This window comes from Amaranthus tricolor, chromosome 1 (assembly GCF_026212465.1).
Source record: "Amaranthus tricolor cultivar Red isolate AtriRed21 chromosome 1, ASM2621246v1, whole genome shotgun sequence".
NCBI classification, from domain to species: Eukaryota; Viridiplantae; Streptophyta; class Magnoliopsida; order Caryophyllales; family Amaranthaceae; genus Amaranthus; species Amaranthus tricolor.
In genome coordinates this window covers 26,933,058-26,949,349 of record NC_080047.1, presented here as the reverse complement: position 1 = coordinate 26,949,349, position 16,292 = coordinate 26,933,058, and positions in this window count along the sequence as shown.

The window sequence follows — 16,292 nt, the reverse complement described above, 5'->3', positions numbered from 1 at the left end:
TTGTGTGTCAAGTTTCGTGCAAAACAAACCAAGTTTGAGCTGCTTTATGCTCAAAACTGGCAAAAACGCTTAAAAACCCTTAAAATTGCAACTTAACACGTAATTTCTAGCGTATGACTATGATTTTCAATTCTAACCACTTCAACACAATAATATATACCAAATAGTGTTGTGTGCCAAGTTTCGTGCAGAACAAACCAATTTTGAGCTACTTTATGCGCAAAAGTGGCAAAGACGCTTAAAAACCCTTAAAATCGCAACTTAACACTTAATATCTTGCATATGACTATGATTTTCAGTTATCACAACTTCAACACAATAATATTTACCAAACAGTGTTGTGTTCCAAGTTTCGTGCAAAACAAACCAAGTTTGAGCTATTTTATGCGCAAAAGTGTCAAAAACGCTTAAAAATAAAATAGTAACTTAACATTTACTATCGAGCATATGACTATGATTTTAATTTCGAACCACTTCAACAAAATAACATATACCAAATAGTGTTATGTGTCAAGTTTCGTGCAAAACAAAAAAGTTTTGAGCTACTTTATGCGCAAAACTAGCAAAAACACTTAAAAACCCTTAAAATAGCAACTTAACACGTAATTTCTAGCATATGACTATGATTTTCAATTCTAACCACTTCAACACAATAATATATACCAAACAGTGTTGTGTGCCAAATTTCGTGCTAAACAAACCAAGTTTGAGCTACTTTATGCGCAAAAGTGTAAAAAACGCTTAAAACACTTAAAATAGTAACTTAACACTTAATATCTAGCATATCACTATGATTTGAAATTCTAACCGCTTCAACACAATAATATGTACTAAATAGTGTTGTGTGCCAAGTTTTGTGCAAAACAAACCAAGTTTGAGTTACTTTATGCGCAAAAGTGGCAAAAACGCTTAAAAACCCTTAAAATAGTAACTTAACACTAAATATCTAGCATATGACTATGATTTTCAATTCTAACCACTTCAACACAATAATATATACCAAACAGTGTTGTGTGCCAAGTTTCATGCAAAACAAACAAAGTTTGAGCTGCTTTATGCTCAAAACTGGCAAAAAACGGTTAAAAACACTTAAAATGGCAACTTAACACTTAATATCTTGTATATGACTATAATTTTAAATTATAACCACTTCAACACAATAATATATACCAAACAGTGTTGTGTGCCATATTTCATGCAAAACAAACAAAGTTTGTGCTACTTTATGCGCAAAAGTGTCAAAAACTCTTAAAAACCCTTAAAATAGTAACTTAACACTTAATATCTAGCATATCACTATGATTTTAAATTCTAACCGCTTCAACACAATAATATATACCAAATAGTGTTGTGTGCCAAGTTTTGTGCAAAACAAACCAAGTTTGAGTTACTTTATGCACAAAAGTGGCAAAAACGCTTAAAAACCCTTAAAATCGCAACTTAACACTTAATATCTAGCATATGACTATGATTTTCAATTCTAAATACTTCAACAAAATAATATATACCAAATAGTGTTGTGTGTCAAGTTTCGTGCAAAACAAACCAAGTTTGAGCTGCTTTATGCTCAAAACTGGCAAAAACGCTTAAAAACCCTTAAAATCGCAACTTAACACGTAATTTCTAGCGTATGACTATGATTTTCAATTCTAACCACTTCAACACAATAATATATACCAAATAGTGTTGTGTGCCAAGTTTCGTGCAGAACAAACCAAGTTTGAGCTACTTTATGTGCAAAAGTGTGAAAAACGCTTAAAACACTTAAAATAGTAACTTAACACTTAATATCTAGCATATCACTATGATTTTAAATTCTAACCGCTTCAACACAATAATATGTACTAAATAGTGTTGTGTGCCAAGTTTTGTGCAAAACAAACCAAGTTTGAGTTACTTTATGCGCAAAAGTGACAAAAACGCTTAAAAAACCCTTAAAATAGTAACTTAACACTAAATATCTAGCATATGACTATGATTTTCAATTCTAACCACTTCAACACAATAATATATACCAAACAGTGTTGTGTGCCAAGTTTCATGCGAAACGAACAAAGTTTGAGCTGGTTTATGCTTAAAACTGGCAAAAACGCTTAAAAACCTTTAAAATCGCAACTTAACACGTAATTTCTAGCGTATGACTATGATTTTCAATTCTAACCACTTCAACACAATAATATATACCAAATAGTGTCGTGTGCCAAGTTTTGTGCATAACAAACCAAGTTTGAGCTACTTTATGCGCAAAAGTGGCAAAAACGCTTAAAAACCCTTAAAATCGCAACTTAACACTTAATATCTTGCATATGACTATAATTTTAAATTATAACCACTTCAACACAATAATATATACCAAACAGTGTTGTGTGCCAAGTTTCACGCAAAACAAACAAAGTTTGAGCTACTTTATGCGCAAAAGTGTCAAAAACTCTTAAAAAACCCTTAAAAATAGTAACTTAACACTTAATATCTAGCATATGACTATGATTTTCAATTCTTACTACTTCAACAAAATAATATATACCAAATAGTGTTGTGTGTCAAGTTTCGTGCAAAACAAACCAAGTTTGAGCTGCTTTATGCTCAAAACTGGCAAAAATGCTTAAAAACCCCTTAAAATTGCAACTTAACACGTAATTTCTAGCGTATGACTATGATTTTTAATTCTAACCACTTCAACACAATAATATATACCAAATAGTGTTGTGTGCCAAGTTTCGTGCAGAACATACCAAGTTTGAGCTACTTTATGCGCAAACGTGGCAAAGACGCTTAAAAACCCTTAAAATCGCAACTTAACACTTAATATCTTGCATATGACTATGATTTTCAGTTATCACAACTTCAACACAATAATATTTACCAAACAGTGTTGTGTTCCAAGTTTCGTGCAAAACAATCCAAGTTTGAGCTATTTTATGCGCAAAAGTGTCAAAAAACGCTTAAAAATAAAATAGTAACTTAACACTTACTATCGAGCATATGACTATGATTTTAATTTCGAACCACTTCAACAAAATAACATATACCAAGTAGTGTTGTGTGTCAAGTTTCGTGCAAAACAAAAAAGTTTTGAGCTAAAAAACGCTTAAAAACCCTTAAAATAGCAACTTAACACGTAATTTCTACCATATGACTATGATTTTCAATTCTAACCACTTCAACACAATAATATATACCAAACAGTGTTGTGTGCCAAATTTCGTGCTAAACAAACCAAGTTTGAGCTACTTTATGCGCAAAAGTGTAAAAAAACGCTTAAAACACTTAAAATAGTAACTTAACACTTAATATCTAGCATATCACTATGATTTTAAATTCTAACCGCTTCAACACAATAATATGTACTAAATAGTGTTGTGTGCCATGTTTTGTGCAAAACAAACCAAGTTTGAGTTACTTTATGCGCAAAAGTGGCAAAAACGCTTAAAAACCCTTAAAATAGTAACTTAACACTAAATATCTAGCATATGACTATGATTTTCAATTCTAACCACTTCAACACAATAATATATACCAAACAGTGTTGTGTGCCAAGTTTCATGCAAAACAAAAAAAGTTTGAGCTGCTTTATGCTCAAAACTGGCAAAAACGCTTAAAAACCCTTAAAATAGCAACTTAACACTTAATATCTTGTATATGACTATAATTTTAAATTATAACCACTTCAACACAATAATATATACCAAACAGTGTTGTGTGCCAAGTTTCATGCAAAACAAACAAAGTTTGAGCTACTTTATGCGCAAAAGTGTCAAAAACTCTTAAAAACCCTTAAAATAGTAACTTAACACTTAATATCTAGCATATCACTATGATTTTAAATTCTAACCGCTTCAACACAATAATATAGACGAAATAGTGTTGTGTGCCAAGTTTTGTGCAAAACAAACCAAGTTTGAGTTACTTTATGCGCAAAAGTGGCAAAAACGCTTAAAAACCCTTAAAAATCGCAACTTAACACTTAATATCTAGCATATGACTATGATTTTCAATTCTAACTACTTCAACAAAATAATATATTCCAAATAGTGTTGTCTGTCAAGTTTCGTGCAAAACAAACCAAGTTTGAGCTGCTTTATGCTCAAAACAGGCAAAAAACGCTTAAAAACCCTTAAAATCGCAACTTAACACGTAATTTCTAGCGTATGACTATGATTTTCAATTCTAACCACTTCAACACAATAATATATACAAATAGTGTTGTGTGCCAAGTTTCGTGCAGAACAAACCAAGTTTGAGCTACTTTATGCGCAAAAGTGTGAAAAACGCTTAAAACACTTAAAATAGTAACTTAACACTTAATATCTAGCATATCACATTGATTTTAAATTCTAACCGCTTCAACACAATAATTTGTACTAAATAGTGTTGTGTGCAAAGTTTTGTGCAAAACAAACCAAGTTTGAGTTACTTTATGCGCAAAAGTGGCAAAAACGCTTAAAAACCCTTAAAATAGTAACTTAACACTTACTATCGAGCATATGACTATGATTTCAATTTCTAACCACTTCAACAAAATAACATATACCAAATAGTGTTGTGTGTCAAGTTTCGTGCAAAACAAAAAAGTTTTGAGCTACTCTATGCGCAAAACTGGCAAAAACGCTTAAAAACCCTTAAAAATCGCAACTTAACTCGTAATTTCTAGCGTATGACTATAATTTTCAATTCTAACCACTTCAACACAATAATATATACCAAATAGTGTCGTGTGCCAAGTTTTGTGCAGAACAAACCAAGTTTGAGCTACTTTATGCGCAAAAGTGTCAAAAACTCTTAAAAACCCTTAAAATAGTAACTTAACACTTAATATCTAGCATATGACTATGATTTTCAATTCTAACTACTTCAACAGCAATAATATATACCAAATAGTGTTGTGTGCCAAGTTTTGTGCAAAACAAACCAAGTTTGAGTTTCTTTATGCGCAAAAGTGGCAAAAACGCTTAAAAACCCTTAAAATCGCAACTTAACACTTAATATCTTGCATATGACTATGATTTTAAATTATAACCACTTCAACACAATAATATATACCAAACAGGGTTGTGTGCAAAGTTTCATGCAAAACAAACAAAGTTTGAGCTACTTTATGCGCAAAAGTGTCAAAAACTCTTAAAAACCCTTAAAATAGTAACTTAACACTTAATATCTAGCATATCACTATGATTTTAAATTCTAACCGCTTCAACACAATAATATATACGAAATAGTGTTGTGTGCCAAGTTTTGTGCAAAACAAACCAAGTTTGAGTTACTTTATGCGCAAAAGTGGCAAAAACGCTTAAAAACCCTTAAAATCGCAACTTAACACTTAATATCTAGCATATGACTATGATTTTCAATTCTAACTACTTCAACAAAATAATATATTCCCAAATAGTGTTGTCTGTCAAGTTTCGTGCAAAACAAACCAAGTTTGAGCTGCTTTATGCTCAAAACAGGCAAAAACGCTTAAAAAACCCTTAAAATCGCAACTTAACACGTAATTTCTAGCGTATGACTATGATTTTCAATTCTAACCACTTCAACACAATAATATATACAAAATAGTGTTGTGTGCCAAGTTTCGTGCAGAACAAACCAAGTTTGAGCTACTTTATGCGCAAAAGTGTGAAAAACGCTTAAAACACTTAAAATAGTAACTTAACACTTAATATCTAGCATATCACATTGATTTTAAATTCTAACCGCTTCAACACAATAATTTGTACTAAATAGTGTTGTGTGCAAAGTTTTGTGCAAAACAAACCAAGTTTGAGTTACTTTATGCGCAAAAGTGGCAAAAACGCTTAAAAACCCTTAAAATAGTAACTTAACACTTACTATCGAGCATATGACTATGATTTCAATTTCTAACCACTTCAACAAAATAACATATACCAAATAGTGTTGTGTGTCAAGTTTCGTGCAAAACAAAAAAGTTTTGAGCTACTCTATGCGCAAAACTGGCAAAAACGCTTAAAAACCCTTAAAATCGCAACTTAACTCGTAATTTCTAGCGTATGACTATAATTTTCAATTCTAACCACTTCAACACAATAATATATACCAAATAGTGTCGTGTGCCAAGTTTTGTGCAGAACAAACCAAGTTTGAGCTACTTTATGCGCAAAAGTGTCAAAAACTCTTAAAAACCCTTAAAAATAGTAACTTAACACTTAATATCTAGCATATGACTATGATTTTCAATTCTAACTACTTCAACACAATAATATATACCAAATAGTGTTGTGTGCCAAGTTTTGTGCAAAACAAACCAAGTTTGAGTTTCTTTATGCGCAAAAGTGGCAAAAACGCTTAAAAACCCTTAAAATCGCAACTTAACACTTAATATCTTGCATATGACTATGATTTTAAATTATAACCACTTCAACACAATAATATATACCAAACAGGGTTGTGTGCAAAGTTTCATGCAAAACAAACAAAGTTTGAGCTACTTTATGCGCAAAAGTGTCAAAAACTCTTAAAAACCCTTAAATAGTAACTTAACACTTAATATCTAGCATATGACTATGATTTTCAATTCTAACTACTTCAACACAATATTATGTACCAAATAGTGTTGTGTGTCAAGTTTCGTGCAAAACAAACCAAGTTTGAGCTGCTTTATGCTCAAAACTGGCAAAAACGCTAAAAAACCCTTAAAATCGCAACTTAACACGTAATTTCTAGCGTATGACTATGATTTTCAATTATATCCACTTCAACACAATAATATATACCAAATAGTGTTGTGTGCCAAGTTTCGTGTAGAACAAACCAAGTTTGTGCTACTTTATGCGCAAAAGTGGCAAAAATGCTTAAAAGCCCTTAAAATTGCAACTTAACACTTAATATCATGCATATGACTATGATTTTCAGTTATAACAACTTCAACACATTAATATTTACCAAACAGTGTTGTGTGCCAAGTTTCGTGCAAAACAAACCAAGTTTGAGCTATTTTATGCGCAAAAAGTGTCAAAAACGCTTAAAAATAAAATAGTAACTTAACACTTACTATCGAGCATATGACTATGATTTCAATTTCTAACCACTTCAACAAAATAACATATACCAAATAGTGTTTGTGTGTCAAGTTTCGTGCAAAACAAAAAAGTTTTGAGCTACTTTATGCGCAAAACTGGCAAAAACGCTTAAAAACCCTTAAAATCGCAACTTAACACGTAATTTCTAGCATATGACAATAATTTTCAATTCTAACCACTTCAACACAATAATATATACCAAACAGTGTTGTGTGCCAAATTTCGTGCAAAACAAACCAAGTTTGAGCTTCTTTATGCGCAAAAGTGTCAAAAACGCTTAAAAACCCTTAAAATAGTAACTTAAAACTTAATATCTAGCATATCACTATGATTTTAAATTCTAACCGCTTCAACACAATAATATATACCAAATAGTGTTGTGTGCCAAGTTTTGTGCAAACAAACAAGGTTTGAGTTACTTTATGCGCAAAAGTGGCAAAAATGCTTAAAAACCCTTAAAATCGCAACTTAACACTTAATATCTTGCATATGACTATGATTTTAAATTATAACCACTTCAACACAATAATATATACCAAACAGGGTTGTGTGCAAAGTTTCATGCAAAACAAACAAAGTTTGAGCTACTTTATGCGCAAAAGTGTCAAAAACTCTTAAAAACCCTTAAAATAGTAACTTAACACTTAATATCTAGCATATGACTATGATTTTCAATTCTAACTACTTCAACACAATAATATATACCAAATAGTGTTGTGTGTCAAGTTTCGTGCAAAACAAACCAAGTTTGAGCTGCTTTATGCTCAAAACTGGCAAAAACGCTTAAAAACCCTTAAAATCGCAACTTAACACGTAATTTCTAGCGTATGACTATGATTTTCATTTATATCCACTTCAACACAATAATATATACCAAATAGTGTTGTGTGCCAAGTTTCGTGTAGAACAAACCAAGTTTGAGCTACTTTATGCGCAAAAGTGGCAAAAATGCTTAAAAACCCTTAAAATTGCAACTTAACACTTAATATCATGCATATGACTATGATTTTCAGTTATAACAACTTCAACACATTAATATTTACCAAACAGTGTTGTGTGCCAAGTTTCGTGCAAAACAAACCAAGTTTGAGCTATTTTATGCGCAAAAGTGTCAAAAACGCTTAAAAATAAAATAGTAACTTAACACTTACTATCGAGCATATGACTATGATTTCAATTTCTAACCACTTCAACAAAATAACATATACCAAATAGTGTTGTGTGTCAAGTTTCGTGCAAAACAAAAAAGTTTTGAGCTACTTTATGCGGAAAACTGGCAAAAACGCTTAAAAACCCTTAAAATCGCAACTTAACACGTAATTTCTAGCATATGACAATAATTTTCAATTCTAACCACTTCAACACAATAATATATACCAAATAGTGTTGTGTGCCAAATTTCGTGCAAAACAAACCAAGTTTGAGCTTCTTTATGCGCAAAAGTGTCAAAAACGCTTAAAAACCCTTAAAATAGTAACTTAAAACTTAATATCTAGCATATCACTATGATTTTAAATTCTAACCGCTTCAACACAATAATATATACCAAATAGTGTTGTGTGCCAAGTTTTGTGCAAAACAAACAAGGTTTGAGTTACGTTATGCGCAAAAGTGGCAAAAATGCTTAAAAACCCTTAAAATCGCAACTTAACACTTAATATCTTGCATATGACTATGATTTTAAATTATAACCACTTCAACACAATAATATATACCAAACAGGGTTGTGTGCAAAGTTTCATGCAAAACAAACAAAGTTTGAGCTACTTTATGCGCAAAAGTATCAAAAACGCTTAAAAACCCTTAAAATAGTAACTTAACACTTAATATCTTGCATATGACTATGATTTTCAATTCTAACCACTTCAACACAATAATATGTACCAAATAGTGTTGTGTGTCAAGTTTCGTGCAAAACAAACCAAGTTTGAGCTTCTTTATGCTCAAAACTGGCAAAAACGCTTAAAAACCCTTAAAATCGCAACTTAACACGTAATTTCTAGCGTATGACTATGATTTTCGATTCTAACCACTTCAACACAATAATATATACCAAATAGTATTGTGTGCCAAGTTTCGTGCAGAACAAATCAAGTTTGTGCTACTTTATGCGCAAAAGTGGCAAAAAGGCTTAAAGACCCTTAAAATCGCAACATAACACTTAATATCTTGCATATGACTAAGATTTTCAATTTTAAGCAATTAAACACAATAATATATACAAAACAGTGTTGTGTGCCAAGTTTCATGCAAAACAAACCAAGTTTGAGCTACTTTATGCGCAAAAGTGTCAAAAACGATTAAAAACCCTTAAAATTGTAACTTAACACTTAATATCTAGCATATGACTATAATTTTCAATTCTAACCACTTCAACACAATAATATATACCAAATAGTGTTGTGTGCCAAGTTTTGTGCAAAATAAACCAAGTTTGAGTTACTTTATGCGCAAATGTGGCAAAACGCTTAAAAACACTTAAAATCGCAACTTAACACTTAATATCTTGCATATGACTATGATTTTCAATTATTACCACTTCAACACAATAATATATACCAAAAAGTGTTGTGTGCCATGTTTCGTGCAAAACAAATCAAGTTTGAGCTACTTTATGCGCAAAACTGGCAAAAACGCTTAAAAAACACTTAAAATCGCAACTTAACACGTACTTTCAAGCATTTGACTATTATTTTCAATTCTAACCACTTCAACACAATAATATATACCAAATAGTGTTGTGTGCCAAGTTTCGTGCAGAACAAACCATGTTTGAGTACTTTATGCGAAAAAGTGGCAAAAACGCTTAACAACCCTTATAATTGGAATCTACTACTTAAAAACTATGACTATGATTTTCAATTCTAACCAATTTAACACAATAATATATACCAAATAGTGTTGTGTGCCAAGTTTTGTGCAAAACAATCCAAGTTTGAGCTACTTTATGCGCAAAAGTAGCAAAAACGCTTAAAAACCCTTAAAATCGCAACTTAACAATTAATATCTAGCATATGACTATGATTTTCAATTATAACCACTTCAACACAATAATATATACCAAACAGTGTTGTGTGCCAAATTTCGTGCAAAACAAACCAAGTTTGAGCTATTTTATGCGCAAAAGTGTCAAAAACGCTTAAAAACCCTTAAAATAGTAACTTAACTCTTAATATCTAGCATATGAGTATGATTTTAAATTCTAACCACTTCAACACAATAATATATACCAAATAGTGTTGTGTGTCAAGTTTCGTGCAAAACAAACCAAGTTTGAGCTGCTTTATGCGCAAAATTGGCAAAAACGCTTAAAAACCCTTAAAATCGCAACTTAACACGTAATTTCTAGCATATCACTATGATTTTCAATTCTAACCACTTCAACACAATAATATATACCAAATAGTGTTGTGTGCGAAGTTTCGTGTAGAACAAACCAAGCTTGAGCTACTTTATGCACAAAAGTGGCAAAAACGCTTAAAAACCGTTATAATTGCAACTTAACACTTAATATCTAGCATATGAATATGATTTTCAATTCAAACTAATTTAACACAATAATATATTCCAAATAGTGTTGTGTGCCAATTTTTGTGCAAAACAAACCAAGTTTTAGCTACATTATGCGCAAAAGTGGCAAAAACGCTTAAAAACCCTTAAAATCGCAACTTAACACTTAATATCTTTCATATGACTATAATTTTAAATTATAACCACTTCAACACAATAATATATACCAAACAGTGTTGTGTGCCAAGTTTCATGCAAAACAAACAAAGTTTGAGCTACTTTATGCGCAAAAGTGTCAAAAACTCTTAAAAACCCTTAAAATAGTAACTTAACACTTAATATCTAGCATTTGACTATGATTTTCAATTCTAACTACTTCAACACAATAATATATACCAAATAGTGTTGTGTGTCAAGTTTCGTGCAAAACAAACCAAGTTTGAGCTGCTTTATGCTCAAAACTGGCAAAAACGCTTAAAAACCCTTAAAATCGCAACTTAACACGTAATTTCTAGCGTATGACTATGATTTTCAATTATATCCACTTCAACACAATAATATATACCAAATAGTGTTGTGTGCCAAGTTTCGTGTAGAACAAACCAGGTTTGAGCTACCTTATGCGCAAAAGTGGCAAAAATGCTTAAAAACCCTTAAAATTGCAACTTAACACTTAATATCATGCATATGACTATGATTTTCAGTTATAACAACTTCAACACATTAATATTTACCAAACAGTGTCGTGTGCCAAGTTTCGTGCAAAACAAACCAAGTTTGAGCTATTTTATGCGCAAAAGTGTCAAAAACGCTTAAAAATAAAATAGTAACTTAACACTTACTATCGAGCATATGACTATGATTTCAATTTCTAACCACTTCAACAAAATAACATATACCAAATAGTGTTGTGTGTCAAGTTTCGTGCAAAACAAAAAAGTTTTGAGCTACTTTATGCGCAAAACTGGCAAAAACGCTTAAAAACCCTTAAAATCGCAACTTAACACGTAATTTCTAGCATATGACAATAATTTTCAATTCTAACCACTTCAACACAATAATATATACCAAACAGTGTTGTGTGCCAAATTTCGTGCAAAACAAACCAAGTTTGAGCTTCTTTATGCGCAAAAGTGTCAAAAACGCTTAAAAACCCTTAAAATAGTAACTTAAAACTTAATATCTAGCATATCACTATGATTTTAAATTCTAACCGCTTCAACACAATAATATATACCAAATAGTGTTGTGTGCCATGTTTTGTGCAAAACAAACAAGGTTTGAGTTACTTTATGCGCAAAAGTGGCAAAAATGCTTAAAAACCCTTAAAATCGCAACTTAACACTTAATATCTTGCATATGACTATGATTTTAAATTATAACCACTTCAACACAATAATATATACCAAACAGGGTTGTGTGCAAAGTTTCATGCAAAACAAACAAAGTTTGAGCTACTTTATGCGCAAAAGTGTCAAAAACTCTTAAAAACCCTTAAAATAGTAACTTAACACTTAATATCTAGCATATGACTATGATTTTCAATTCTAACTACTTCAACACAATAATATATACCAAATAGTGTTGTGTGTCAAGTTTCGTGCAAAACAAACCAAGTTTGAGCTGCTTTATGCTCAAAACTGGCAAAAACGCTAAAAAACCCTTAAAATCGCAACTTAACACGTAATTTCTAGCGTATGACTATGATTTTCAATTATATCCACTTCAACACAATAATATATACCAAATAGTGTTGTGTGCCAAGTTTCGTGTAGAACAAACCAAGTTTGAGCTACTTTATGCGCAAAAGTGGCAAAAATGCTTAAAAGCCCTTAAAATTGCAACTTAACACTTAATATCATGCATATGACTATGATTTTCAGTTATAACAACTTCAACACATTAATATTTACCAAACAGTGTTGTGTGCCAAGTTTCGTGCAAAACAAACCAAGTTTGAGCTATTTTATGCGCAAAAGTGTCAAAAACGCTTAAAAATAAAATAGTAACTTAACACTTACTATCGAGCATATGACTATGATTTCAATTTCTAACCACTTCAACAAAATAACATATACCAAATAGTGTTGTGTGTCAAGTTTCGTGCAAAACAAAAAAGTTTTGAGCTACTTTATGCGCAAAACTGGCAAAAACGCTTAAAAACCCTTAAAATCGCAACTTAACACGTAATTTCTAGCATATGACAATAATTTTCAATTCTAACCACTTCAACACAATAATATATACCAAACAGTGTTGTGTGCCAAATTTCGTGCAAAACAAACCAAGTTTGAGCTTCTTTATGCGCAAAAGTGTCAAAAACGCTTAAAAACCCTTAAAATAGTAACTTAAAACTTAATATCTAGCATATCACTATGATTTTAAATTCTAACCGCTTCAACACAATACTATATACCAAATAGTGTTGTGTGCCAAGTTTTGTGCAAAACAAACCAGGTTTGAGTTACTTTATGCGCAAAAGTGGCAAAAATGCTTAAAAACCCTTAAAATCGCAACTTAACACTTAATATCTTGCATATGACTATGATTTTAAATTATAACCACTTCAACACAATAATATATACCAAACAGGGTTGTGTGCAAAGTTTCATGCAAAACAAACAAAGTTTGAGCTACTTTATGCGCAAAAGTGTCAAAAACTCTTAAAAACCCTTAAAATAGTAACTTAACACTTAATATCTAGCATATGACTATGATTTTCAATTCTAACTACTTCAACACAATAATATATACCAAATAGTGTTGTGTGTCAAGTTTCGTGCAAAACAAACCAAGTTTGAGCTGCTTTATGCTCAAAACTGGCAAAAACGCTTAAAAACCCTTAAAATCGCAACTTAACACGTAATTTCTAGCGTATGACTATGATTTTCAATTATATCCACTTCAACACAATAATATATACCAAATAGTGTTGTGTGCCAAGTTTCGTGTAGAACAAACCAAGTTTGAGCTACTTTATGCGCAAAAGTGGCAAAAATGCTTAAAAACCCTTAAAATTGCAACTTAACACTTAATATCATGCATATGACTATGATTTTCAGTTATAACAACTTCAACACATTAATATTTACCAAACAGTGTTGTGTGCCAAGTTTCGTGCAAAACAAACCAAGTTTGAGCTATTTTATGCGCAAAAGTGTCAAAAACGCTTAAAAATAAAATAGTAACTTAACACTTACTATCGAGCATATGACTATGATTTCAATTTCTAACCACTTCAACAAAATAACATATACCAAATAGTGTTGTGTGTCAAGTTTCGTGCAAAACAAAAAAGTTTTGAGCTACTTTATGCGCAAAACTGGCAAAAACGCTTAAAAACCCTTAAAATCGCAACTTAACACGTAATTTCTAGCATATGACAATAATTTTCAATTCTAACCACTTCAACACAATAATATATACCAAACAGTGTTGTGTGCCAAATTTCGTGCAAAACAAACCAAGTTTGAGCTTCTTTATGCGCAAAAGTGTCAAAAACGCTGAAAAACCCTTAAAATAGTAACTTAAAACTTAATATCTAGCATATCACTATGATTTTAAATTCTAACCGCTTCAACACAATAATATATACCAAATAGTGTTGTGTGCCAAGTTTTGTGCAAAACAAACAAGGTTTGAGTTACTTTATGCGCAAAAGTGGCAAAAATACTTAAAAACCCTTAAAATCGCAACTTAACACTTAATATCTTGCATATGACTATGATTTTAAATTATAACCACTTCAACACAATAATATATACCAAACAGGGTTGTGTGCAAAGTTTCATGCAAAACAAACAAAGCTTGAGCTACTTTATGCGCAAAAGTATCAAAAACGCTTAAAAACCCTTAAAATAGTAACTTAACACTTAATATCTTGCATATGACTATGATTTTCAATTCTAACCACTTCAACACAATAATATGTACCAAATAGTGTTGTGTGTCAAGTTTCGTGCAAAACAAACCAAGTTTGAGCTTCTTTATGCTCAAAACTGGCAAAAACGCTTAAAAACCCTTAAAATCGCAACTTAACACGTAATTTCTAGCGTATGACTATGATTTTCGATTCTAACCACTTCAACACAATAATATATACCAAATAGTGTTGTGTGCCAAGTTTCGTGCAGAACAAATCAAGTTTGTGCTACTTTATGCGCAAAAGTGGCAAAAAGGCTTAAAGACCCTTAAAATCGCAACATAACACTTAATATCTTGCATATGACTAAGATTTTCAATTTTAAGCAATTAAACACAATAATATATACAAAACAGTGTTGTGTGCCAAGTTTCATGCAAAACAAACCAAGTTTGAGCTACTTTATGCGCAAAAGTGTCAAAAACGATTAAAAACCCTTAAAATTGTAACTTAACACTTAATATCTAGCATATGACTATAATTTTCAATTCTAACCACTTCAACACAATAATATATACCAAATAGTGTTGTGTGCCAAGTTTTGTGCAAAATAAACCAAGTTTGAGTTACTTTATGCGCAAATGTGGCAAAACGCTTAAAAACACTTAAAATCGCAACTTAACACTTAATATCTTGCATATGACTATGATTTTCAATTATTACCACTTCAACACAATAATATATACCAAAAAGTGTTGTGTGCCATGTTTCGTGCAAAAAAAATCAAGTTTGAGCTACTTTATGCGCAAAACTGGCAAAAACGCTTAAAAAACACTTAAAATCGCAACTTAACACGTACTTTCAAGCATTTGACTATTATTTTCAATTCTAACCACTTCAACACAATAATATATACCAAATAGTGTTGTGTGCCAAGTTTCGTGCAGAACAAACCATGTTTGAGTACTTTATGCGAAAAAGTGGCAAAAACGCTTAGCAACCCTTATAATTGGAATCTACTACTTAAAAACTATGACTATGATTTTCAATTCTAACCAATTTAAAACAATAATATATACCAAATAGTGTTGTGTGCCAAGTTTTGTGCAAAACAATCCAAGTTTGAGCTACTTTATGCGCAAAAGTAGCAAAAACGCTTAAAAACCCTTAAAATCGCAACTTAACAATTAATATCTAGCATATGACTATGATTTTCAATTATAACCACTTCAACACAATAATATATACCAAACAGTGTTGTGTGCCAAGTTTCATGCAAAACAAACAAAGTTTGAGCTACTTTATGCGCAAAAGTGTCAAAAACTCTTAAAAACCCTTAAAATAGTAACTTAACACTTAATATCTAGCATATGACTATGATTTTCAATTCTAACTACTTCAACACAATAATATATACCAAATAGTGTTGTGTGTCAAGTTTCGTGCAAAACAAACCAAGTTTGAGCTGCTTTATGCTCAAAACTGGCAAAAACGCTTAAAAACCCTTAAAATCGCAACTTAACACTTAATATCTTGCATATGACTATGATTTTAAATTATAACCACTTCAACACAATAATATATACCAAACAGGGTTGTGTGCAAAGTTTCATGCAAAACAAACAAAGTTTGAGCTACTTTATGCGCAAAAGTGTCAAAAACTCTTAAAAACCCTTAAAATAGTAACTTAACACTTAATATCTAGCATATGACTATGATTTTCAATTCTAACTACTTCAACACAATAATATATACCAAATAGTGTTGTGTGTCAAGTTTCGTGCAAAAACAAACCAAGTTTGAGCTGCTTTATGCTCAAAACTGGCAAAAACGCTAAAAAACCCTTAAAATCGCAACTTAACACGTAATTTCTAGCGTATGAC